Genomic DNA, 26,594 nt, shown 5'->3' with positions numbered 1-26,594 from the left:
CTTTTAATAGAGTCTCTAATATTAAAGTAGTCCAATTTATAAACTTTTCCTTGATGATGACCGTTTCTTGTTCCTATTTGAGATATTTGTTCCTACTCCCAAGGCAGGCATGTTAGCTTCTTAAATCTTTATTATTATTTTTTTATCTTCAACATTTGGATCTAAAATTCTACTTGGAATTTATTTTAGTGTATGATACAAGATTGGGTTTTTTGTTCTGTTTTGTTTCAGGAGACAGGGTCTTGCTCTGTTGCCCAGGCTGGAGTGCAGTGGCTCAATCATAGCTCACTACAGACTCAAACTCTTGGGCTCAAGCAATCCTCACCTCAGCCTCCCAAGTAGCTGGGACTACAGACATTCACCACCACGCCCAGGTAGTATTTTTTTCCCATGTGAATATCTAATTGACTTGCACCATTTATTGGTAGGACATAGATGTGTGGGTCTGTTTCTGGACTTTCTGTACTATTGGTCTATTTACCTATCCTTGCACATCCCTTTTTAATTGTACGACTTTACAAGAAATTTGGACACCCTATAGAGCAGGGGTCAGCAAATTACAGTCTGCAAGCCATGTAGCCTGCAAAGTCTAAAATATCTGATATCTTGTGTTTTATTGAAAAAGTCTGCCAAGTCTTCTATAGGCTAAATCCTAACTCCTCTAACTTTGTTCTTCTTCAAGATTGCCTTCACTGTTCTTGGCCTTTTGTTTACCCATATAAGTTTTATTTATTTATTTGAGAAAGGGTCTTATACTGTTTCTAAAATAAAAAAATATTGAGACTAAGCTTATCCAAAGATCCACAATTTCCTGGTCTTCAGTCTGTGGCTTGGTCTCTAAAATGTTCATGGGAAAGAAAGCCCAGTGCCAGTTTCTTTTATATTCACTTCCAGTAGAGAGCCAGGGGCTTCAGTTACATTAGCCACTCACTGAAACCAGAGGTCAATTAACAGAGCAGAGATGAGAATGGAAGGAAGGGAGCCACATTCCATTATGTTCATCATGTTCATAAATTCCTCTCTCCTTATGTATGACAATATGACACAATCCACCAGAGCCATGAAGAAAAAGTCAGAATGACTAAAACACTGTTGACAATTCCTCAACAGTAAAAATCACAACAAAGTCACAAATGGCCAACAAGTAGATGAAAAAAAGTGTTCAACATTATTAATCATCAGGAAAGTGCAAATTAAAACCACTAGGAGATATTACCTCATGCCTGTTAAAAAAAAAGCTACATCAAAAAGGATGAAAGACAGCAAGTGTTGTTTAGGTTGTGGGAAAAAAAAAAAAAAAGAGAACCCTTGTACACTGTTAGTGAAAATGTAAACTGGTATAGCCATTATGGAAAAGAGTACGAAAAAATATTAAAAATAGAATTCCCATATGACCCAGCAATTCTACTTCTGGGCATATATCCAAAGAAGATGAAATCAGTATGTCAGAGATACTGCACCCCCATGTTCACTGCAGCATTATCCACAACAGCCAAGACATGGAAGCAGCCTAAGTGTGTATCAACAGATGAATGAATTAAAAAAAACATGGTATATTTATATAATGGACTGCTATTAAGCCTTAAAAAAAAGAAAGAAATCCTATCATTTGTGACAACATGGATGAATCTTATAAACATTATGCTAGTTAAAATAAGACAGGCACAAAAAGACAAATACCACATGGTCTCACTTACATGTGGAATCTGAAAGAGTTGAACTCACAGAAGCAGAAAGTGGAACAGTGGTTACCAGAGGCTGTGCAGTGCGATGACTGAAAAAATGGTGGTCAAAGGATATGAACTTTCAGTTAGACAGGAGGAATAAGTTCAAGAGCTCTATTGTACAATCTTGTCACTATAGTTTATATCGTATACTTGAAAACTGCTGAGAGATTTTAAATGTTCCAACCACAAAAAATAAATGTGTAAGGTAATAGAGATGTTACTTAGTTTAATTTATCCTTTCTACAATGCATACATGTATCAAAACATCATGTTGTACACCATAAATATATACAATTTTTATTTGTCAATTAAAAAAAATTAACACACAACAAAGTCAAGAGACATAAACAAAATAAAACAACCCTGGGAAAATATTTGAGTAATCTTTCAAGAGGTTGTCTCCTTAAAATATAAAGAGTTTTCATAAATCAGTAAGAAAAAGATTGGCCAGGCACAGTGGCTCACGCCTGTAATCCCAGCACTTTAGGAGGCCGAGGCGGGCAGATCACCTGAGGTCAGGAGTTTGAGACCAGCCTGGCCAACATGGAGAAACCCCATCTCTAATAAAAATACAAAAAATTACCTGGGCATGGTGGTGGATGCCGTAATCCCAGTTACTCAAGAGGCTGAGGCAGGAGAATCGCTTGAACCCGGGAGGCGGAGGTTGCAGTGAGCCAAGATTGTGCCACCACACTCCAACCTTGGCAATAAGAACCAAACTCTATCTCAAAAAAAAAAAAGAAAAAAGAAAAAGATGAATATCCCAAGATACAAACAAGTAATTCACAGTATCTGTATCTGGCAAAAGATATAAACAAGTATTTCACAGTAGCAAAAAAAGTCAACGAATGCTCACAAAATGTATTTGAAAATACACAATCTTACTAATTAAAAATGCAAATTAATATACCCTGACATTATTTTTTGGCTGACTAGAATGACACTAAAAAGTGGAATAATAATCAGTGCTGATGGCAAAAATGGAGTGAAAGGCCATCTCATCCACTGTTGGTCCTTTCATTCTGACATGCCTCTGCTAGACGCTAGGCCCCTTTGGTGACAAGATATACCCATGGATATGCAGCTTTCTGAACAGTAATCTTGAGACACGTATAATAATCTCTTACTATGAGCTAGGCACAAGTCCAAGCTCTATGTCATGACACAGGTACTGCTGCTATTCCCCACTTTACAGATGAGGAAACTAAGGCACAAAGAGGTTAAGTAACTTGCCTAAGGTTACAGAGCTAGGAAATGGTAAAGCCAGGCTTCAAACCCAAGCCAATGGCTCCAAGGCTCTGTACTTGGCAGCTATGTTCTGCTGTCTCTTCTGCACATATTTTACAGTATGTATACTCACTGACCCAGCAATTCTTTCAGGAAGTCATCCATTGATATGGTTTGGCTGTGTCTCCACCCAAAATCTCATGAATTGTAATCCCCATAGTCCCCACAATCCCCACGTGTCAAGGGCAGAACCAGGAAGAGGTAATTGGATTACAGGGGCTGTTTCCCCCACGCTGTTCTCATGATAGTGAATGAGTCTCACAAGATCTGATGGTTTTACAAGTGTCTGCCATTTCCCCTGCCTGCATTCTATTTCCTGCTACCCTGTGAAAAGGTGCCTTCTGCCATGATTGTAAGTTTCCTGAGGTCTCCCCAGCAATGGGAAACTGTGAGTCAATTAAACCTCTTTTCTTCCCTTTTTTTTTTTTTTTTTTTTTTGAGATGGAGTCTCGCTCTGTCGCCCAGGCTGGAGTGTGATGGCGCGATCTCGGCTCACTGCAAGCTCCGTCTCCCGGGTTCACGCCATTCTTCTGCCTCCGCCTCCTGAGTAGCTGGGACTACAGCACCCACCACCACGCCTGGCTTTTTTTTTTTTTTTTTTTTTTTTGTATTTTTAGTAGAGATGGGGTTTCACCGTGTTAGCCAGGATGGTCTCGATCTCCTGACCTCATGATCCACCTGCCTCGGCCTTTCAAAGTGCTTGGGATTACAGCACTTTGGAAGTGAGCCACCGCGCCCAGCCAAACCTCTTTTCTTTATAAATTACCCAGGTCGAGGTACTCCTTCACAGCAGCATGAGAACAGATTAATACATCCCTTAAAAAATTAGAAACTTTATATATATAAGAATACTCACTGAAGCATTGCTTAAAATGGTGGAAAGTGGACATACTATTGAGTGAAAATGCACGTTATACATAGATACACACATATTTTATAATCTGGAAGGGTATACTTAAATTTGGGGGGAGGAAGGTAAGATTATTGAAGAGCTTTCATTTTTGCTGTACTACCTGAATATTTTATAATCAGGTATCTGAAAAAAAATATATACATTTAAAATTCATATTAAAATGTTTTATTATATGGTAGATTATTTTTTTTCAATTTTGAAAGTTTTGTAAACAGATGGCCAAGTTTTGTTGCACTGATTTTCAAGGGCTATTTGAGGGCCATTATTAAGAAAAGAGGAGTTACCATTGTGTACAGTTCTTGAATATCATCTTAGTGTACTGCTAAATCCCATTATGAAGAATTCATGGGCAGTCTGCTGAAAGGTACACTAGCTTATACCACACACAGCGGTACACTAACAGACTGGAGGAACTAATCCCACTAACACCATGAAATGAGACGACTTGAATGCTGGCCCAGTTTTTGATGTTGCAATCCTAACTCCAGAGCTGGACTACCAGTGCTGTGGTAATCCCACTACTGTTTTATACACACATAAGAACCTTCTATTAAAACAGACTCCCTCCAGGAAACAGTCAAAGAAAGGATCACTCCAGTCCCTATTCTCTTGCATGCAATGATATTTCCTAGTGATAGAAAGGAAAGAGGTAGGGCACTGGCCACTACCTTAGGGATAAGGGCCATAATAGAAAAAGAGTTTTCCTCTGGTTTAAGGCCAAAAAGAAGTCCCTTTGAATGTATCTCTAAATGTTAAACTGAAAAGAAAAGTATCATTTATTTTACTTAAAAAATAAAAGATTTAATAAAAGATTTAAAATGCATCTCCCTTTCATTGTGCTACTCTTGCAAATTATTTGAAGACTGGAATATATCTTTTGTAAACTATAATCTTCCATATATGACCCATCCAGAGGACACCCACAGACATCAGCCTACAAAAGCTACTCTGCAACTTCCAAGCCTGAATCATGAACTCAATTCACCTCCCCCTCACCGCCAGAAGCTAAAAAAAATTAGAAGCAGCTAGACAATGTTAGGTATTTTTAATCCAAACAGGCTCCCCAAGGTATCTACTGAGGTCATCAGTCTCCTATGAGAGGAATGTGAAGCGGTCCCTCAAATTGAGGTCTGACAGCAACCCCAGCCATGGCAGCAGCAGTTCCAGTGCACAAGCTTTGCTCCAAGAGCTTTAGGGTCCTCGGTCTCCAACTCTGCTCCAGTTGATCAGACATTAATGTAGTCATGGTTTCAATACATCAACATGAGCGTTAACCTTTGGACTTTGATCCATTCGTGTGGATAAAGTGAAAATCCATCTGATACAGATTTTTTAAAATACGAAATAAGATACATGAACAATTCTGTAAACTATAAAGGGTTGTAATTATCAAAATAGGAACCGGTTCACTAGTTCATCAGTGAAGAAAAACAACCTGAATTATGGACTATGTCTTCAAAAGACCTTTTAACCTTCAGTATCTAAAATGGAATAAACAATTTGGCTTCCTTTTCTACACTGTAAAAAAGTCTCCATTTTCCTTATTAAACAAGTAACACAAGCCAATTTATTTTTATTTATAATTGGAAAATAGCAGAAAAGCAGTGTCATATGACCTAATAGTCTGTTAACACTGTGGCATTTTTCCCTCTAGTCGTTTATTCCTACTTATTAGGATCACAGTTAGTTTTGTTTTATTTATTTATTTTTTATTTTTTTGAGATGGAGTTTCACTCTTGTTGCCCAGGCTGGAGTGCAATGGCATGATCTCGGCTCACCACAACCTCTGCCTCCCGGGTTCAAGTGATTCTCCTGCCTCAGCCTGCCGAGTAGCTGGGATTACAGGCATGCGCCACCATGCCTGGCTAATTTTGTATCTTTAGTAGAGATGGGGTTTCTCTATGTTGGTCAGGCTGGTCTTGAACTCCCGACCTCAGGTGATCCGCCCGCCTCGGCCTCCCAAAGTCCTGGGATTACAGGCGTGAGCCACAGCGCCTGGCATTTCCTTTTAAACAAAATTGTAATTAGACTAAATATTACTATTTCCATCTTGTTATCTTAAGCATTTTCTATGTTGTTGCGTAATCACATGCTATATGTCATTTCATCAGCTGTAACTCAGAATAAGCTGAACATAAAATATATAATGGAATTACTGACAGTTTCATAACAGTCTCTGAAATATTTAGTTAGAGACAAACATATTAAGAATTCTAGGCTTCTAAAAGCTAAACTTAATTTCTGGCAAGCATGACTGGTAATTACAACCAAAAGCCAAATATTGTGGAGTCCTTTTTTTAGACTAAGCAATCTTACCACTCAGAATATATAATCACTGAAACACTTCCAGCATAATGATATCCGTTCAGCTACTGGCAACCATAAATGTCTCTGAAAGCCAGAGAAATGTAAAAATTCTCTAATATGATTTGCGAAGTGAAAGTTATATTTTAAAAAATTGAAAGTATAAAACTGTGGTCATAAATACAATATTCATTCAGAGAAAATCTGTAACCCTATATATTTTCACCTATGAGAAGTAGCTATACAAATCACTACGAAAAATAAAACCAATCCAATAATGAAAAAAATGTAATCTGTTCAACAGTCCAAATTCATAAGCACATCAAAGTATTTTCAACTTCTGTATAAAATCAGAGGCAAAATTATTTATATTTTCAAAAATAGATACTTGAGCACCTAATAGTACCAGAAAATAAGAAAATGTTCAGAAAACGAACTGATGGGAGCACAACAAAGGGACACAGGAGTCAGTTCAAAGAGCTCCCAACGGCTAAAGCTAGAGTAATTTGAGCAACAAAGTCTAATCCGAAGTATAAAATAAATAGGAATTCATATTGATATAAATAAATAAATGGGAGAGAACAGACAACTCTACAGAAGAATGCCAAATAATTTATGTCAATATTGCCTCCTCAAGAAAGTGGAGTCTAGGCCGGGCGTGGTGGCTCACGAGGTCAGGAGATCGAGACCATCGTGGCTAACACAGTGAAACCCCGTCTCTACTAAAAATACAAAAAATTAGCCGGGTGTGGTGGCGGGCGCCTGTAGTCCCAGCTACTCGGGAGGCTGAGGCAGGAGAATGGCATGAACCCAGGAGGCAGAGCTTGTAGTGAGCCGAGATGGTGCCACTGTACTCCAGCCTGGGCAACAGAGCAAGACTCCATCTCAAAAAAAGAAAAAAAAAAAGAAAGTGGAGTCTAACTTCTGGTCCCTTCAGTGTGAGCTGCACATAGTGAGTTCCTCCCAAAAAGTAAATTAGGTAGGGAAAAGAGTACTTTTAAGCCTGACAAACACTACCTCAGACAAGGGTTCAAGGCATCAACAGTAATAATTCATGTTGATAGCATGTAGCATTGATATGATGTGGTAAGAATGGTATTTTACCTCTGTGGCCTTAATCCTAAGAACACATAATCCCCAGTTAACCTATGAGAAAAATATACAAATCCAAATTGTAACCCAAATGTCTCACATTCTCTAGAATACCTCAGCAGTACGTCTTAAACTTGTCAAGGTCATCAAAAACAAAGAAAGTCTGAAAAACTGCCACAGCTCAGAGGATCCTAAGGCGGCATGATGACTAAATGTAATGTGGTATTATGGATGGGGTCCTGGACAGAAAAAGGACCCTAAGTAAAAACTAAGGAAATTCAAATAAAGTACGGACTTCAGTTAATAATAATGTATCAATATCGGTTCATTAATTATAACAGATGTACCACACAAATGTAAGATGTTAATAATAGGGGAAACTCAGTGTGAGCCATATGGGAACTCTCTGAACTATTTTTGCAACTTTTCTGTAACTCTAAAACTATTCTAGAAATTAAAGCCTATATACAATATGTATTATATATGTATTATATTAAAATGGACATATAGATATAGGTAGATAATATAAAAACAGACACATCTAAATTACAAGAAGGCAGGGAATTGTTTTGTTCACTCCCCTACACTCCATTGTTAGACCACCTCCTGGCAATTGAATAAATATTTTTGGAATGAATAGATGTGCATATATGCTTTGTAAAACTGGTTTTATTTCTATAATTCTGCATTATTCCTTTATTTATATAATTCCATGTACAAAAAAAAAAGTTCTAAAGGAAAAGTCTCACCTAATACTGGTTAACAAATTAGCAAACATTCACGAAACAACCCATTCAACAAACACTGATTATATCTTTACCATAATCCAGAAACAATGCTGAATGCTGGGAACTCAAAAACAAATAAAAACAGGCCGGGCACGGTAGCTCACACCTGTAATCCCAGCACCTTAGGAGGCTGAGGTGGGCGGATCACCTGAAGTCAGGACTTCGAGACCAGCCTGGCCAACACAGTGAAACCCCATCTCTACGAAAAATACAAAAATTAGCTAGGCGTGGTGACGGGTGCCTATCTCAGCTACTTGGGAGGCTAAGGCAGAAGAATCGCTTGAACTCAGAAGGTAGAGGTTGCAGTGAGCCAAGATCATGCCACTGCACTTCAGCCTGGGCAACAGAGCAAGACTCTGTCTCTAAATAAATAAATACATGCATATGAAATAAACACTCCAATTGTGAGGGAGGAAGGTGAGAGCCTGGCTGATACACAGATGACAATGATACAAAATGGTTAAGTATGAGGTACGGGCTTTGGGTATCATGAGAGCATGCCAGGAATACTTAACCCTGCACAGGCTGGTAGGTGGCAAAGGATTCCTGAGCAAAGAAAGGCAAATAGGCCCCAAATGACTGAGGTGGAGGGGGATGCAGAAACATTCTGTCATGTGGGACACTAACTGCAGGGCAAAGCATAGTGACAACTGGTGCTTGAAAGGCAAGGAGGCACCAGACCATCAAGTTAGAGGCTTTTTAGAGGGGCAATGAGGTGGATATGGTAAGATGGGTGACTTTGATCGATCACATCTCTCTGGAGACATGGGGGCAGGGATTAGGCAGAATGATCAAGTACGAGGTTGTGGGAACAAATCATGCAAAGATGGTGAATTATTAATAAAACAGTGAGGAGGAGATAGAGCTGACAACTGTTTAGAAGCTAGTATCGGCAGATTTGGCAACTACTGAGTATTGAATGGCCATGCCTCTTAACTCATTTTCTTTTTTTTTTTTTTTTTTTTTTGAGAAAGGGTCTCACTCAGTCACCCAGGCTGGAGTGCAGTGGTACAATCTCCACTGACTGAAACCTCCGCCTCCCAGCTTCAAGAGATCCTTCCGCCTCAGCCTCGCCAGCAGCTGGGACCACAGGCATGCACCACCACGCCTGGCTAATTTTTGTATTTTTTGTAGAGATGGGGTTTCACCACGTTGTCCAGGCTGGTCTTGAACTCCTGGGCTCAAGATATCTGCCCACCTCAGTCTCCCAAAGTGCTGGGATTACAGGAGTGAGTGAGCCACCACGCCCAGCCTCTTAACTCATTTTTCCATTTTACCGCTTGCCCTCTTCAAACAATTCCCCCCAGAACAGAGAATATTATGTTTTGAAACATAATCATCCCATTCCTAGTTTAAAACCATCCAGTGGCTTCCCATTACATATTCCAAAGCTACACTCCTTAGTGTGGTCTCCAAAAGACAAAACAATCACATTCCTGCTTTCTTCTTCAACTTCATCCTGTGTTACTTTCCCCCAGCCACATTGCTTTTCTTTCAATTTCTGAAAAATATCAAGCTCCTTCCTGTTTTAGAGCCATTCCTCATGCCTACAAAAATGCTTTCTCCTGTTTGTTCCATGGATCTCAACTAAAATCCTTTCAAAAGGATTTTGAAAAGGTCTCTCTCCTACCACTACCAATTACTCTCCACCACAGTATCCTTTCTGTGTATATTTCTTTCTTTGTACTAAGATAGTCTGTATGCACAGTTGATTCTTGTTATTTGTGGTAAATATGTTTTATAAAGTCACTGCAAACACTGAGTAATTGTGTGACAGAGTCATCCTATCTCTAAAGAAAAAGAAAATTCCTGGCAAAGAGAACAGTCAGTATAAAAGCACAAATGTGTCTTAATACCCAAACAATATTATCTACTTGAAAGTTAAGATGATAAGTTGGTATAATCAACATTAGTGCTAGAATAGGTTCATCATAAACACCTCCCAAGCTGTAGAAGCAGTAACTTCAACTTGTTCAGTACCTCCCGGAGCTGTCCAAAGAGGATTTCTTTCTTAAAACTCTATAAAAACAACTTAGATAAATAGAGATACTGCTATGGTTTGAATGTCTGTCCCCTCCAAAACTCATGTTGAAGTTTAATCGCTATTGTAACAGTATTAACGGCTGGGACCTTTAAGAGCTGATTAGGCCACGCGGGCTCCACCTTCATGGGTGGGATTGATGCTGTTATTTAAAAATCATGTTTATCCCCATCTTGCTCTCTCTTACCATCTTGCCTTCTGACACGTGATAACACAGCAAGAAGGTCCTTGCCAGATGCTAGCATCTTGATATTGACTTCTCAGCCTCCAGAACTGTGAGCAAATAAATTTCTGTTCATTATAAAGTACCCAGTCTCGGCTGGGCAAGGTGGTTCACATCTGTAATCCTAGCATTTTGGGAGGCTGAGGCAGGTGGATCACTTGAGGCCAGGAGTTCGAGACCAGCCTGGACAAAACCCTGTCTCTACTAAAAATACAAAAATTAGCTGGGCGTGGTGGTGCACGCCTGTAATCCCAGCTACTTGAGAGGCTGAGGCATGGGAATTGCTTGAACCCAGGAGGTGGAGATTGCAGTGAGCCGAGATAGTGCCACTGCACTTCAGTCTGGGCAACAGAGCGAGAATCTGTCTCAAGAAAAAAAAAATTACCCAGTTTCAAGGTATTCTGTTATAGCAGCACAAACAGACTAAGAGAGACACTAAGACCACTGACAGTCAATGATTGGAATGGGAGAATTCATCAATGGAGATATATCAGAATAAACAACATAAAGGCCGGGTATGGTGGTTCATGCTTGTAATTCCAGCACTTTGGGAGGCTGAGATGGGAGGATCACTTGAGCCCAGGATTTTGAGACCAGCCTGGCCAAGAAAGTGAGACCCCCATCTCTTTAAAAAAAAAAAAAAAAGAAGAAGAAAGAACATAAATGAAGCTTTCCAACTTCTTTCACTTCCAAGAACCCTAAAAGCCCCTGAATCCCTTTGTCCTATTCCTCCTCTTCTATGCTCACCCAGATTCAGTAAATTGAGGGTCTGTTCATATTTTGGTTATGCAATGTAATAAGTATGCAAAACAGTAACAATAATCAAGGACACAATGTGGCTTTTCTCATTCAGAGAAAGTAAAATTATGAAATTCTATGAGGACTAGAAAATTACATAAAAAAGAAATATGTAATAAATTTCCCTTCATATAATAGGTACTAGACAAAATTATTTTTCTATATGAATAACTGCAGCAATAAACACCGATAAAGCAGGAGTAATGGCATCATTAGGAACAGCAAAATTATTCAAGCAATGAACAGACCACTGGTGGTCCCCAGAATCAGTCTACTTCCCCATTACTGGGAACATACCATTATGAATAAATGAAAACCACAGGATATGCTCATTTTCCAAAGATTTGTATGCTTATAGGCAGGTCAAGTGCTATAGATTCCAGGAGAGAATGTATTTCTAGTGTTTATGGTCCTGAGAGGATGGGTAAGGGTGACTGCAACCATCTCTGACACAATAATTAAAGAGTCATCATGTACTAAGCCTTAAATACAATGTGTTACAATCTCCTGTGGAGGGAATTCTGGGGAAATGAAACACATGGCAAGTCTATTCAAGGAGATGGAGGTCTAAAGATGGTAAATCAACTGGTTTAGATACAAATGAAAATCTTATCATAAAGACAATGTTCTATATAGAATGATATTAGGTTCTCAGGCCACTCAAAAAAATCTCACTGAGCCTATTCTGCTGAGCAGAAGTATAGAATATCCCCAGAAAACACAGCCAACCAGAATTATATTATCATTTCCATGAGAAAATGCAACCCTAGTTTACCATAGTGATAAGCCTTGATTCCTCTGGAAGCATCAGGGCACTGCGAACCAGCAACCCTAGGATTCCAGGGCGGCACTAGGGTCATTAAAGACTTGCTAATCCTCTTCTACAGTGGCTATTTAAATTTAAAACAATTACAATTAAATATAATTAAAAATTCAGTTCCTTATGAAGCCACATTCCAACTGCTTAAGAGCCAGATGGCTAGTGGCTCTTACACTGGAAGGTGCAGAAGGAGAACATTCCCATCACTGCAGAAAGATCTCTGGATAACACTGCACTAGTTAGGAAAGAAGAATTCTCACTTTTCTAGAGCATCATAAAAGAAAGCAGCCTATGGTAGCACAACAATGTGAATGAACTTAACGCCACTGAACTGTACACTTTAAAATGGTTAGGACAGTAAATTTTATGTTATATGTATTTTACTACAATTTTTTAAGGCTGCTTTCTCAGTCACAGTCGCTCCATATTTTCCAAGGTATAGCATAAACTGAAACTGGTCACTGAACTAGACCCCCTTCAAGCGTGAAGCACGCCAAAGCCATGAATTTGTAAATGGCTGTTCAATACACAAAAGAGAGTCAATTCCTACAGTCCAGTTCTACAGCCCATGCTTTGGTTTTCTCAGTTTTCACGTGACCTTGGTGGGGCCTTGGATCCATCCACATTTTATTTCAACAGCACCATAACTAGAACCCCTTCTCAAATCTCACACACACACAAATCTCTTTCAGAACTGTATTGATCCCTCAGTACTCTTAACATCTGTGCCACTGGTGGCATTTTGTTGGCTTCTGGGTATGTGGAGATATGGATGGGAAATGGTTAACATTTTAAAAAATAGTTGAAATCAACAGGAAATAGGATGGGATGAGGGGTGCGTGCACACATACACAACATTCTTTAGAAACTCGACTAGAAAGGGTCTATCAGTTGGCTAGAAGGGCCACTAAAGCCTTTTGTATATGTGGAGGTGGAGACAGTAAGCAGGGAGAGTCAGGGGAATGGGGAACTATGGCCCCAAAGTAAGAATAACTCAAAATCTCTGCAATGCAATCTGCAATGGTGCTTCATCACCTACAAACCTCAGTGTTCCCTCAGTTATGAACTCTTACTTGAGTCCTGTCTTAAACCATTTCTGGGGTTTGCATATTACGTATATTCTCTACTTGGAGCATACCTGATACATGTGGTAACTTCTGAGAACATAACTCCCCAACAAAAGAGTGTCTATCCACCCATGAAGTCAAAGAGTAAAAGCAAGCAATCTGAATCCAATTCAGGATTATTCTTCCCAGGACTTTCAAAAGCATAAAACAAGGTGAAGAAATTCTAGGCCAGAGACCAGATCTGATAAATGGTTTAAATTTCATTTAATCCAGGACAAATCTAAAACCACATATCTACTGGTTGGTGCTTTATTTATTTATTTATTTAATAAGACACTTTGTCACTCAGGCTGGAGTGCAGTGGCACAATCTCGGTTCACTGCAGCCTCGACCTCCCAGGTTCAAGCAATCCTTCCACTTCAGCCCCACAAGTAGCTGGGACTACAGGTGTACGTCACCACACCCGGCTGATTTTTGTATTTTTTTGTAGAGACAGGGTTTCACCATGTTGCCCAGGCTGGCTGGTTAGTACTTTAAAATGAACACAATCAATTTCCAGGTAACTGAAAAATCTCAGCATCCTAATAGAACCACCCTCAATCCCTAGCATTTGAATGTAATGCCACTTCTCAAATAAGGAATCATAAGTGCAAAAAAGAAATCCATTTCTTAGGGGTGGCTGTGAGGATGAGTGCTATGATGGTACCTAGCTGTGCTGTGGGTAGAAATGACATTGCCCAGTTGTCATTGCATAGCCCTGTATCTTGCTAATTCAAGCTACCCACACCTGTTAACTTGAGAGTACTCCCACCATCCATTCTAAAAGCAATCTGGGCCATGTGGATTCAAATTTCTACCTCACCTGCTGTAACCAAGAGGTAGATGTCAGTATTAGGGTCCACACAGTGGGAATGAGCACCTGCTCTGGTATCCTGGGCTGTTCCAAGGACCCACTGGGGACTGAGCTGAGACCTTCTCAACTAGGACTTTAGAACATTCATCTTGCCCAGCTTCAGTCTCAGGGCTGGGTAAAGGGGCTGAGCTTTTTGACTATAACCAAGGATGGAGCCATAAATAAGTAGATATGGTAAGTGAAAGTAAGGTAATTGGTCCCAACAGGGTCAATGAGGGTCAGGACCCAAGGTCAAAGCAAGCAATGAGAATGATCGCATATATCATGCCAATCATATCCTTGGAATGAAACCAAGGAGGAGAGAATCATGGCCCCAACAAAGGCCCAGGCTAGGCGTAAACACCAGATAGATCTATATAGCACAGTGACTGGACAGATATAAAATGTGACTCAGGTGAAAGGAAAGTAGGCGTAGAGCTACTTAGAGGTGGAAGAGATATTAAACAGGACAAGGTGAAACCTGGGTGACTGTTGCTGGAGTATTAGGGATAAAGCACTAAAAAAGAGTAAGATCCCTTATCTGAAGCATGAAATACTAGAAGACAGCAAAGGTGGTCTACAGTTTCTTATGAAAAAGTTCTTTAAGTGGCTGGGCGCGGTGGCTCACGCCTATAATCCCAGCACTTTGGGAGGCCGAGGCAGGTGAACCACCTGAGATCGGGAGTTTGAGACCAGCCTGACCAACAAGGAGAAACCTCGTCTCTACTAAAAACAGAAAATTAGCCGGGTGTGGTGGCACATACCTGTAATCCCAGCTACTTGGGAGGCTGAGGCAGGAGAATCGCTTGAACCTGGGAGGCGGAGGTTGCAGTGAGCTGAGATTGCACCACTGCACTCCAGCCTGGGCAACAAGAGCGAAACTCAGTCTCTAAATAAATAAATAAATAAATAAATAAATAAATAAATAATAAATAAAGTTATTTAAAACCAGAATTCTATGCCCAGCAATGATTATTCAAGTGTGTGGAGAAAAATAAAGACATTTCATTTAAGGGCATATAAGGGCATACAGTAATCAGTCTAATGCACTTTAACAATGGGGATAACAGAGAATGTACCCTATTGATTTTTTTAAAAAACGAAATTAGAAGAAAAATTCAAGACAGATATAAAAACCAGAATAACAATTAAACCTGAGTATATATTTTTTCAAATACAGAATATATATTCTTTTCCAGTGCCTGCAGAACATTTCTCAAAAGTTATCATGCAATATGCCACAAAGAAAATCTCAAAATTCCAAAATGCAAACATCATATAGGCCATATTTATGACTGAAATGCAAAAAAACTAAAAATTAACATGATAATCTAAAAGAAAATCTTTTAAAAATATTATTCTAAATAATATAGACTATTTAGAGGGCCTGGCATGGTAGCTCACGCCTGTAATTCTAGCTCTTTGGGAGGCCAACGTGGGAGGGTCACTTGAATTCAGGAGTTTGAGACCAACCTGGGCAACACAGTGAGACCCTGTCTCCACAAAAAATTCAAAAAAGTAGCCGGGCATGGTGGCACACACTTGTGGTCCCAGCTACTCCTTAAGAGGCTGAAGTGGGAGGATCACTTAAGCCCAAAGAGTTTGCAGTTACAGTGAGCTATGATTGCACCACTGCACCCCAGCCTGGGCAACAGAGCAAGACCTATCTCTTTAAACAACAACAACAACAACAACAACAGTATAGGCTATTTAGAAATACAAGAAACTGACACATTAAAACCTAAGGAAAACAGGCAAAGCAAAGAACCCAGGAAGACGGATTGTCTTACATGCCTTTATCAGAAAATTTTTTTAATTGAAAAATATTGTTTAAATATTAAACCCAACAAGTTTAAAACATGATAAAAGAAACAAGAAGAAAAGGCTTATAAGGTAAAGGAGAAATTAAAGAAATAGAAAACAAAACAAAGAAGGAGATGGCACACATTACATCATGAAGAAAAAAAAGATTTAAAGAAATCATTTATTTAGCACCTCCTAACTTCCAAGTTCTGCATGCCAGGTGCTAGGGATATGCTTCATATGTTGAAAAGGACCAACATATGCTGTCTTGATTCAAACCACAGATGGTCCAAAAAGGATTCCTAGAAGGAAAACTCAGGACATCAGTATTTCTAGCTTCCATTTTTATTTTTTATATTTTGACTTTGTTCTTATTGGGAACTAAAAATTAACATTTATTTGTATTCAGCATTTTCTTGATGGTCTGGATTCCCTCTTTTAGAATCACTTACAGTGTATAATTACTGTGAAAAATTCACTGATTTCTCAGTTTTAACACCCTGTTCATTTCTCTGTTTCTTCATTTTCTTTTCAATCAGTGCTTCTGCTTCTTCTGCCACTCTCCTATCTATAGTTTAAGTTTGGGGATATTAATTTATACAGAATACCACAGCTCTTACTGTGAAAGTTAACCTAGGACCAATATAGTCACTCACTGGAGTAATATAGAGTATCATGTAGATGATGGTAAAAGCATCAAGCATATGCTGTTGCTTTATCAGACATGATAAATAATGCAGAACTAATACAATATATCAGTTTCATTTGGCCTTTAGTTATTTGAGACTATACCACATTCATTATCTTATCTACAACTGAAGGTAGTACTTCTACTCAAAGCCAGTGCTAAAGACTGAATTAGATTTCGTTAGCAGTAATATGCACATAGCATGTTCATCTACCTCTATCTTTTCTATTTTCCATCTTAAGTGTCTTGGAAATGCAAAAGCAAATTAATTTGCCATCTCCCTACTACTAACCAATTTAATCCATCAAGCCCAGTGTAAAATGACAAAGAACTGCTTTCACTTTGTCATTTTCCCAGACACACAAAACTTAAGAACTCCTTGATCTTAATTAAGATGACATATCACCAAGGGGACTGAAGCCCCTCTTTTCTATTATACTAGTCCACTTCCTGCAATATTGTATAATTAGGAACAAGAGACAAGCTGATGTATTTATATCAGCACTTACTGAAATACTAACTAAATGCTATAATAATACAACAATTACATGAACATAATCTACTGGGGTCCAATTAATACCATATAGTTACTGATTGTTTATCAGAAACAAGTTGGTACAAAAATGTCTTTGAGCTCCAAAAGGTACATCAGCATTTCTCACTGTTATGATCTGCAGCAATCATATGTATCTGCTGGAAAAGCCTCAAAGAACTGAAGGATTTGGGATTTGTTTTCCTAATCAGCGTGCCTATTTTGCCTCTCTTACACTATAATTATTAGTTCTGTAATCACTGAGCACCTATGTACCAAGCACTAAGGAAGGCAAACCTAGGTAAATTAATGTTCAGAAGAGACACAAGGATAATTCAAAACAACGAATTCCTAAAAGCCTAAAAGTCACCTATGTCTTTGATAAAGCTATTGTTACTGTAAAATTATATTTAAATACTTGGTGCCTGTGATGTCCTGGTGATAACCATCATGTAAAAATTACATCATAAAACTTCCAATCGGACCCTGAAAACAGTTTGAGAAGCTATGAGCGTAAGTTCAGGCATCATAAAGAAACATCCAATTTGTCTTCAACCTCATATAAGTATGATAATAGCATATATTAGTAAAAACACATGTTTCATAGAGCAATCCACAGAGAAATCATGAGCTAGTCTGGGCATGATGGCTCATGTCTGTAATCCTAACACTTTGGAAGGCCAAGGGTGGGAGTACTGCTTGAGCTCAGGAGTTCAAGACCAACCTGGGTAACATAGTGAGACCTTGTCTCTTAAAAAAATAATAATAATAAATTAAAAAATTAGCCAGGCATGGTGGTGCATGCCTATAGTACCAGCTACTTGGGAGGCTGAAACAGGAAAATTGCTTGAGCCCAGGAGTTCAAGGACGCACTGAGCTAGGATTGTGCCACTGCACTCCAGCCTGAGCAACAGAGTTGAGACCCTGTCTCTAAAAAAACATGAACTAAAAATAGCAAAGAATGAATTTGGTTCCAAAAACCAGTCAATAATGTTAGCTTTTTTTTTCTTTTTTTAGCTCCCCAAATGTTTATTTGGTTTCTACCAGCATCTGCTTAGTGAACTGTTATACGTCCAAACTTGGCTACCTTTTGTCATACTGTTCTTTCCTATTTTACTTTTTTAAAAAATGCCTTTATTGGAATATAATTGAAATACAATGAATTGCACATATTTTAAATGTACAATTTGATAAGTTTTGACATGTAATAAATAGCCATGAAACCATTACCATGATTAGAAAAAACGAACATACACATCACTCCAAAATGTTTCCTTTAGAGCCTCTAATTCCTCCCTTCCACCCTCCCCATCTCACATCCACTCTCAAGGCAAACACTCATCTGTTTTCCATCTCTACAAATTAGTTTGCATTTTCTAGAATTTCAAATAAATAGAATCATATGGTATCTGTTTTTTGACCTGGCTTCTTTCACCCAACGTAAGTATTTTGAGATTAATATATATTGTTGGGTGTATCAATAGTTCATTCTTTTTATTGTTGAGAGATACGCCCTTGTATGTATATGCCACAATTATTTTATCCATTCACTTGCTAATATCCATTCACTTGCTGATAGATATTTGGATTGTTTCCAGCTTTACAAATAAGGCTGCTATGAACATTCATGTACATATAAGTCTTCACACATATACATGCTTTCCTTTTTCTTTTTTTAATTAGCCTTCAACTTAGTCCTTCAAACCTTTTCATTTTTTTAAGAGTCAAGGTCTCTCACTGCAGCCTTATATTCCTGGGCTCAAGTGATCCTCCTGGCTCAGCCTCCCAAGTAGCTGGGACAGCCTGCATGTGGCACCGCTCCCAGCTGCTTTCCTTTCTATTGGGCAAACACTTACAGTCAGGTGGGAAGTGTATGTTTTTAACTTTCTGAAAAGGTGAAAACTGTTTGCCAAAGTACCATTTTACATTTCCACCAGCAGTGTATAAGAATTGTAGTTAGTTAATATCGTAGCCAACACCTGGTCAGACTTTTTAATTCTAGCCATTCTAATAGAGATGTAATTCACTCTGGTTTGATTTGCATTTCAATGACATCGAACATCTTATCATGTGCTTACTTGTCATCTGTATATCTTCTTGGGTCTGTTCAAATCTTTTGCCCATCTTTTTTATCTCGGTTCCTTGTTTTTTTAGTACAGAGTTTTAACAGTTCTGGGTAAAGTCTAGATACAAATCTTTTGTTGTATAATTTGCAAAATATTTTCTCCCGATGGTTTGTATTTTTATTCTCTTAATAGTGTCTTCCGAAGAGCAGAAATTCTTAAATTTTCTGAAGTCCAAATGATCAAATTTTACTGTTATGAAATTTTGCTGGTGTCATCTCTAAGAAATCATTGCATAATCCAAGGTCACAAAGATTTTCTCCAACGTTTTATTCTAGAAATTTTACAATATTAGGTTTTATATTAATCCTATGATCCGTTTTAACTTTTATGTATGGTACATGATATAGATTGAAGTTCACTTTTTAGAAGTGCAAAAGGTTTACTGGAAAAAAATTTTTCAAAAATAAAATGAAGTTCACTTTTTGCATATAGATATACAATTCTTCAAGCACCATTTGTTGAAAAGATTATTCTTTTTCCACTGAATACCTTGTCACCTTTGTCAAATACCAACTGGCCACATACATCTGTGAGTCTATTTCTGGACTCTCTGTGATGTTCTACTGATTTATTTATTCTGTTAAGTTTAGCCTAAAGCTGCCTCCTTCCACATCTGAAGTTCAGTCTAAAGGTTTCTTCCTACATAGAGAACTGTAACCTAACTCGATGTGTAAACAGACTGTAACACACTCTTATACCAATCACTGAGTTTCAGCCAATCAAAGGCAACCAACTTTTCAAATTGTTTTCAAATAAGGCAAACACGGAGCTGTAACCAATCAACTGTTTCCATACCTCACACTTCTGTTTTCTGTACATCATTCTCCTTTTTCTGTCCATAAATCTTCCACCACATGGCTGCACTGGAGCCTCTGTGAAACTGTTCTGGTTCAGAGGTACTGCCCAATTCGTAAATCATTCTTTAATCAATTAAATTCTGTTAAATTTAATTTGTCTAAGGTTTTTTCTTTAACAACAATTCTTACACCAGTAGCACACTGTCTTGATTACTGACTTTATAATAAGTCATGAAGCCAGGAAATGTAAGTCCTAAAACTTTATTCTCTTTTAAATGTGTTTTGCTCTAAGTCCTTAGCATTTCTGTAAGAGCTTTATAATCAGTTTGTCAATTTCTACTAAAAACTTTGCTGAAATATTAACTGAGATTGCAATGAAACTACAGATCAAGTTGAGGAAAACTATAAATCTTAACAATATTGCATCTTCTGAACCATAAAAACAGTGTATCTCTTGACTTATTTAAGTCTTTTAAATTTATATCAGCAATGTTTTACAGTTTTTAGTGCATAGATCTTACATGTATTTTATTAGCTTTATCTCTAAATAGTTAATGTTTTTGATGCTATTACAAATGGTATTTTTAAATGTCAATGTTCAATTGCTTGTTGCTAATATATAGAAATACAACTGACTCTTTTTTTTTTTTTAAGAGATGAGGTCTCACTGTGTTGCCCTAGGCTTGTCTCCAACTCCTAGGCCCAAGTGATCCTCCTGCCTTGGCCTCTCAAAGTGCTAGAACAATTAACTTCTATGAATTGAACTTCATCCTGCAACCTTCCCAAATTGATTAATTAGTTCTAGAATTTCTAGTATTTCTTCTGTAGATTCCACAAGATTTGCTACATAGACGATCATTTTGTCAGTGGATACAGACAGTTGTACTTCTTCCTTTCTAGCCTGAATTTTTTTCCCTCAGTCTGAATTATTTTCCTTTATCTTCCTTTATTTCACTGTCTAGAAACTCCAGCACAAAGCTGAATGTTCTTGATCTTAGGGAAAAGCATTCAGTCTTAAATTATTAAACATGAAGTTAGCTGTAGGTTTTTCACACATGCCTTTATCAGGTTGAAAAGATCTCTTTTATTCCACAGTTTGCTAAGAGTTTTTTTTTTTTAATCAGGAATAAATGCTTGATTTTTTCAAATTATTTTTCTTCATCTACAGCAATCAAATGATCATATGGTTTTCTTTTTTAGCCTGTTAATATAATAAACTGCTTTCCTGAGTTTTGAATGTTAAGCTTGCATTCCATAAACCTACTTGGTTATGATGTGTTTTTCTTCTTAGGAATTGCTGGATCATTTGCTAAAATTTTGTCAGGTATTTTTAGAGCCATGTTTATGAGAAATATTGGTCTATACTTTTACTTGTAATATGCTTGCCTGGTTATGATGTCTATACTATAGAATCAGAAGGGAAGTATTCTCTCCTCTTTAATTTTCTAGAAGAGTTAGAATATAATTAATACTATCTCTTCCCTAAAAGTCTGGTAGAATTCCATAGCAAAGCCATCTGTGTCTGCAGTTTCCTTTGTGGGAAGGTTTTCAACTACAAATTCAATTTCTATAACAGATACAGGACTACTCAGGTTTCTATTTCTTCTTGAGTGAGATTAGGTGGTTTGTGCTGTTCACTGAATTTATCCATTTTATATAAGCTGTCAAATTTACCTGCATAAGGTTGACCATAAGTCTCTTGTTATCCTTTTAGTATCTGTAGAATTCACATTGATATTACCTCTCTCAGTCCTAATATTGGTAATCTGTATATCTCCTCCTAATTTTCGATCAGTCTGGCTAGATATTTGTATTTTTAAAATTTTTTTAATTAAGCTTCTCAAAGAACCAGCTTTTGGTTTTATTTATTTTCTATTCTATTTCACTGATTTATGCTCTGATATTTCTTCTACTTTCTTTGGTGTCATTTGCTGTTTGTTTAGTATTCTAATTTCATAAGGTAAAACCTGAGGTCATTGAGTTTATTTGCTATATAGTTTTCCCCAAAGTACTACTTTAGCTATATCCCACAAATTTTGATGCCCTGTCCTCACTTCTTTATGTAGCTTAGATTTTATGGTATATCATTTAAAATAATCCTCTGTACACATTCACTTCTCTCAACCCTTTTCTGCTTCAACACAATCTACTGACTGCTTTCACAACAAATTTAAGACCACTAAGCTCGAATGGATCCTTAGTGCATTATACTCACCTCCCTAATCCAGTGACTCTCAAACTTTTCTGTACGTCAGAATAGCTTGTTAAAATACAGACTGTCCACCCTCACCCCCAGAGTTTCTGATTCAGTATGTCTGTCTGGGATGGATCCCAAGAATGTGCATTTCTAACACATTCTCAGATGATATTGGTGCTGCTGGTCCAAGGATCACACTTTGCTCAAATCCATATTTACTCTCCCACTTTCCCAATTGAACATCTCTTCAAATCTCCAATTCCTCTTGCCCCATCCTCCCTCTTGCTGAGGAAACAGAAGCAAGCAGCAGATAATTTCCACATGCTCTCAATGCCACGTCTACCTCTACCTGCCTACCTCTCTTGACACACCATCCCCTGCTTGATCACTCTGTTCTATCTGTAAAAATCTTTCTTGCTTTTTTGCAATGCACCAACATTGTCCCCACCTCAGGGATTTTACACTGGCTGCCTGGAATGCTCTTCTCCCCAGATAGTTACACAATTTGCTTCTTCACAACCTTTAGATCTGCATAAGTGTCTCCTTATTAGAAAAGCTCTCTGAGACTACTGTACAAAAATTAGCAAACCTCCCCTACACATGCCTGGCACTCCCTATGCCCCCTACATCAAACTGCTTTTCTCCATGGCATTTATTATCACCTGACAGTATATTTTGTTGTTTATGTGTCCATTATCTATGTTTAGCTACATGGAGAATTTGAGTAGAAGAGAGGTATAAGCAGCAGAATTCTTTGGAATTAAAGCGATTTAATGATAACAGAAGAGACAGTATATGTAACCCATTTATCTGAGAAACCCGTGAAAGAAAAGAGGGAAACATGCACAAGGAGTGGCAGGCTCAAGCAGAGATTTCTTAAGATGCAAAGGCAGATCTGAAAGCACAGGTGCCAGGATCAGTGTAAAGAGAAATTTTAAACATGCTAAAGATTGAGAGGATGTGTGGGAATCAAGACTGCTTAAATATCTGGAAGAATTGGGCTCGCAGAGATTTTTGCTTTCGCTTTTCAAGCAGGCATCTACTGAGAGTTGACGATATGCAGGGTGCTGTGGGGAAGCAGTTCATGCTCACTGTGACATTTGATTCACTTAATCTTCACAATAACCCTAGGAAGTAGGAATTACCATCCAGGCCTTTTTGCACACAGAGACATCCCACTGACAGATCTGCTCACTATAAAAATATCACACCAGCTTCTCCTCCCAAACAGTTTCACCCTTCCTTTCTCCCTTACCTTACTTATAACTGATCTTACAAGGTCTCCAACTCCAGGATCTTGTGCAAAGATCTTAGGAGCAGATTTGTGTGGAAAGGGCTGAACCACTTCCTTTAGCACTCAGATGGTTATTAAGCTGCCCACACAGGTAATGAACTGCTTATGCTCAGAGAATCCAGATGCCACCCTGACACACACAAACCACCTCTGTTGACTGACTCCCCAATGTCTTCATGTTAATTCACCCTCTGTTGAGCTCCTGGAGCTATTCCACATAATTTTTCATCACAGTGGCTTCTCCATATCTTTTCTTCCTATTCTTCTTAGTTGCCCAATTTCACCCTCATTCCCTCCACTTTCAGCAAAAAGCCTTCATTCACCAAAAACACAGAGGGCACCAAACAGAAAATGTTTCAACCTCTCTTTCTTCCACTTCAAACTTTCATCTTATTCTCAGGAATGTTCTTTTCCTCTATTGTATCACTATTACTGGAAATGGTGATAAATGTATGGCTTCCTTTTCAACATCCATAATCCTTTTTGCCTTACCTTACTACACTGACTTACACCTCCCAAACAATGGTGATAATGAATGTCCTCATCTTGCTCCTGACTTAACCTGCAGGGCTTCAGTGTTTCCTCATTTGGACACCCTCAGTGTTTCCCCATTAAGAATGGGCCTGGTGGGAGGCCAAGGAGGGTGGATCACCTGAGGTCAAGAGTTCGAGATGAGCCTGGCCAACACGGTGAAACCCCACCTCTATTAAAAATACAAAAATTAGCCGGGCATGGTGGCACGCACCTGTAATCCCAGCTACTCGGGAGGCTGAGGCAGGAGAATCGCTTGAACCTGGGGGAGGTTGCAGTGAGCCAAGATCATCTCATTGCACACACTACAGCCTAGGTGACACAGCAAGACTCCGTCTCAAAAAAAAAAAAAAAAGAATGGGCCTGGCTTGGCTTCTTACAACGATGCTTATTTTAAATGTCTCAAGGATAGAACTTCTCTGTGATAAGCTTTCTCCATACACTATTCTGCTAACACTGACAAAAAAAAAAAAAATTCAATGTATCTACATTGCTCTTTTTAAAATTTTTTACCATATGTTATCTTTCGAGGCATTTTAATCACAAGTCAGCTATTTGTTGAAATGTTTTAGTATCTTCTTTATCAAATAATTTTCTTTCTGAAATGACTATAAATGCAGGCTATGTTTGCTCATTTTGCAAAAGTACTAGATTAGTAAATGGCCTATAAAAGTGAAAAAATTTTAAATTGAACCACATAGTTTAGCTAGTGGCCAGCAGGGCCAAATAATCTTTTAAAAATCTTATTAGAAAAAAAATTAGACAATCAGCTTTATGGTACAAACCAGGCAACAGAAAACCGATTTCAAAAATAATCCTCAGATGTTTAATAATGTATATTTTTACAACATGACTTTCAGCTGTTGTTTCACCTTCTAGCTAGGCTGAATCTGATTTTAACCATCCTTCTGGCATTGTACATATGCAGGGAGCAAATGCAATCTATTGAAGCGAAGCGGTGTGTGTAAAAGGGCTCAATTAAATGGTGGAATGTTTCTTGTAAATTAAAGCCCTATTGAATAATCATCTTCCATGCAAATTATCTTTCTTAGGGTGTTCCAACAATGTGCCATCATCATATGTAGCTGCTTTAATACATGCATATTTGTAATGCTTGACATAATGAATTCTCCCTCTCTATTCCCTTAGAAATGAGAATGAGAATTTAAGCTTTTTAATTTTTCCTTGCTAGACTGCCTTTGTGAATACACCAGTAGTAAGACACTATTTTTTCATAACCTACAGTGCAGAAGAATGATTTAACTAGATGCATACTAGTAGTGTATTTATCTGAAAAAGCAAGTTAAATGGATTTCTGATGGAAAAATAGCATGTTAATCTCTCCTCTCTCAAAAAAGGAAATTTTCCCTGGAAGCTCAGAAGCTCAGTCTCCTAATCCTTTTTAAGCCTTTAAGGTTTCTATTCTTAAAAGAAAGTCATATGCTAAAATGTAAATACACAAAACAGAGATTGTTTGCATAGTGCATCAAGAGTCCACATATTTCCTAAAATGTATACAAAATTATAGGTTGTATATATAGATATGTATTTAATAAGAAAGGAGTCCAAAGATTTTATCCAATTCTCAAAGGGGTCGAAAACCCACAAAAATATTTAGAATTACTATGTAAGGCTAAAAGATAGAATCTCACTTATAATCTCAGCACTTCGGGAGGCTGAGGCAGGAGGACTGCTTGAGCCCAGGAAGTCAAGACCAGTCTAGGAAATATAGTGAAACCTCATCTCTCAAAAGAAAGAAAGAAAAGAAGGAAGGAAGGAAAGAAAGAAAGAAAGGAAGGAAGGAAAGAAGGAGAAAAGAAAGAAAGAAAGAAAGAAAGAGAAAGAAAGAAAGAAAAAGAAAACGAACAAACAGATACAGCATTTTAGGGTTATACTTTGATCTTATAGGTATAGATGTTTGATTGATATCACACAAAACAAAAATTCCCATTCAAAAGAATCAAACTGGCCAGGCACAGTGGCTCAGGGCCTGTAATCCCAGCACTTTGGGAGTCCAAGTCAGGAGGATCACTTGAGGCCAGGAATTCAAAACCAGCCTGGGCAACATTGTGAGTCCCTATCTCTATAAAAAAATAAAAAATTAACCAGACATAGTGGCACATGCCTATAATGGTAGCTACTCAGGAGACTAAGGCAAAAGAATAACTTGAGCCCAAAAGTTCGAGGTTACATTGAGCAGTGATCACACCACTGCACTCCACCCTGGATGAGACTGAAAACTTGTCTCTTAAAAAGAAAAAAAACAAAAACAAGAACAAAAAACAAAACCTAAAATACTCAAGTCAATTCCACACATCTTTTCTAAACATTCTTATATGCATATGATATATCAATCTAAGCCCTGAAAAGAGTGACTAGCAAAGGATACAGTGGCCATTTGAGAGTCATATGCCACCCCCTGGACCAGAGCCTAGCGCATGAGCAGATAGTTGGGAAAGAAAGGCAAATTCAGTGTCACAATTTCATGCTCTTTCAGGGTCTCTGTAAATGTATGGCCTCCTTCCCTCTACCCACAAATACTTCTAAAAGTCCTTAGCTTAACTATTAACTAAATCATAAATATTGAATTGCACTTAAAAAATTTTTCTCAGAGGTCTAACGTAATGGCCTAGAAATATTCCAAGTGACCTTCAAGTTCAATTAAATACCACAA

The 26,594-nt window shown here is 38.0% G+C and overlaps 1 protein-coding gene across 6 annotated transcripts in view; it reads right to left on the bottom strand.

The window, feature by feature from the left end:
* KIAA1958 (KIAA1958 ortholog) overlaps positions 1 to 26,594 on the bottom strand; it is a 182,004-nt gene that overhangs the window by 135,452 nt on the left and 19,958 nt on the right. Inside the window, exon 1 of one of the 6 annotated variants that reach the window (XM_054520461.2) lies at positions 2,311 to 2,461. The exons of the other annotated variants lie outside the window; for them this stretch is intronic. The gene's annotated coding sequence lies outside the window, so the exon portion shown is untranslated. Of the gene's footprint in view, positions 1 to 2,310; positions 2,462 to 26,594 lie in introns of those variants that run through there. 6 annotated transcript variants of the gene reach the window in all.

The sequence above is a fragment of the Pongo abelii genome, chromosome 13, assembly GCF_028885655.2.
Source record: "Pongo abelii isolate AG06213 chromosome 13, NHGRI_mPonAbe1-v2.0_pri, whole genome shotgun sequence".
Taxonomy (NCBI): Eukaryota; Metazoa; Chordata; class Mammalia; order Primates; family Hominidae; genus Pongo; species Pongo abelii.
This window is presented reverse-complemented; position numbering and strand designations above follow the sequence as displayed.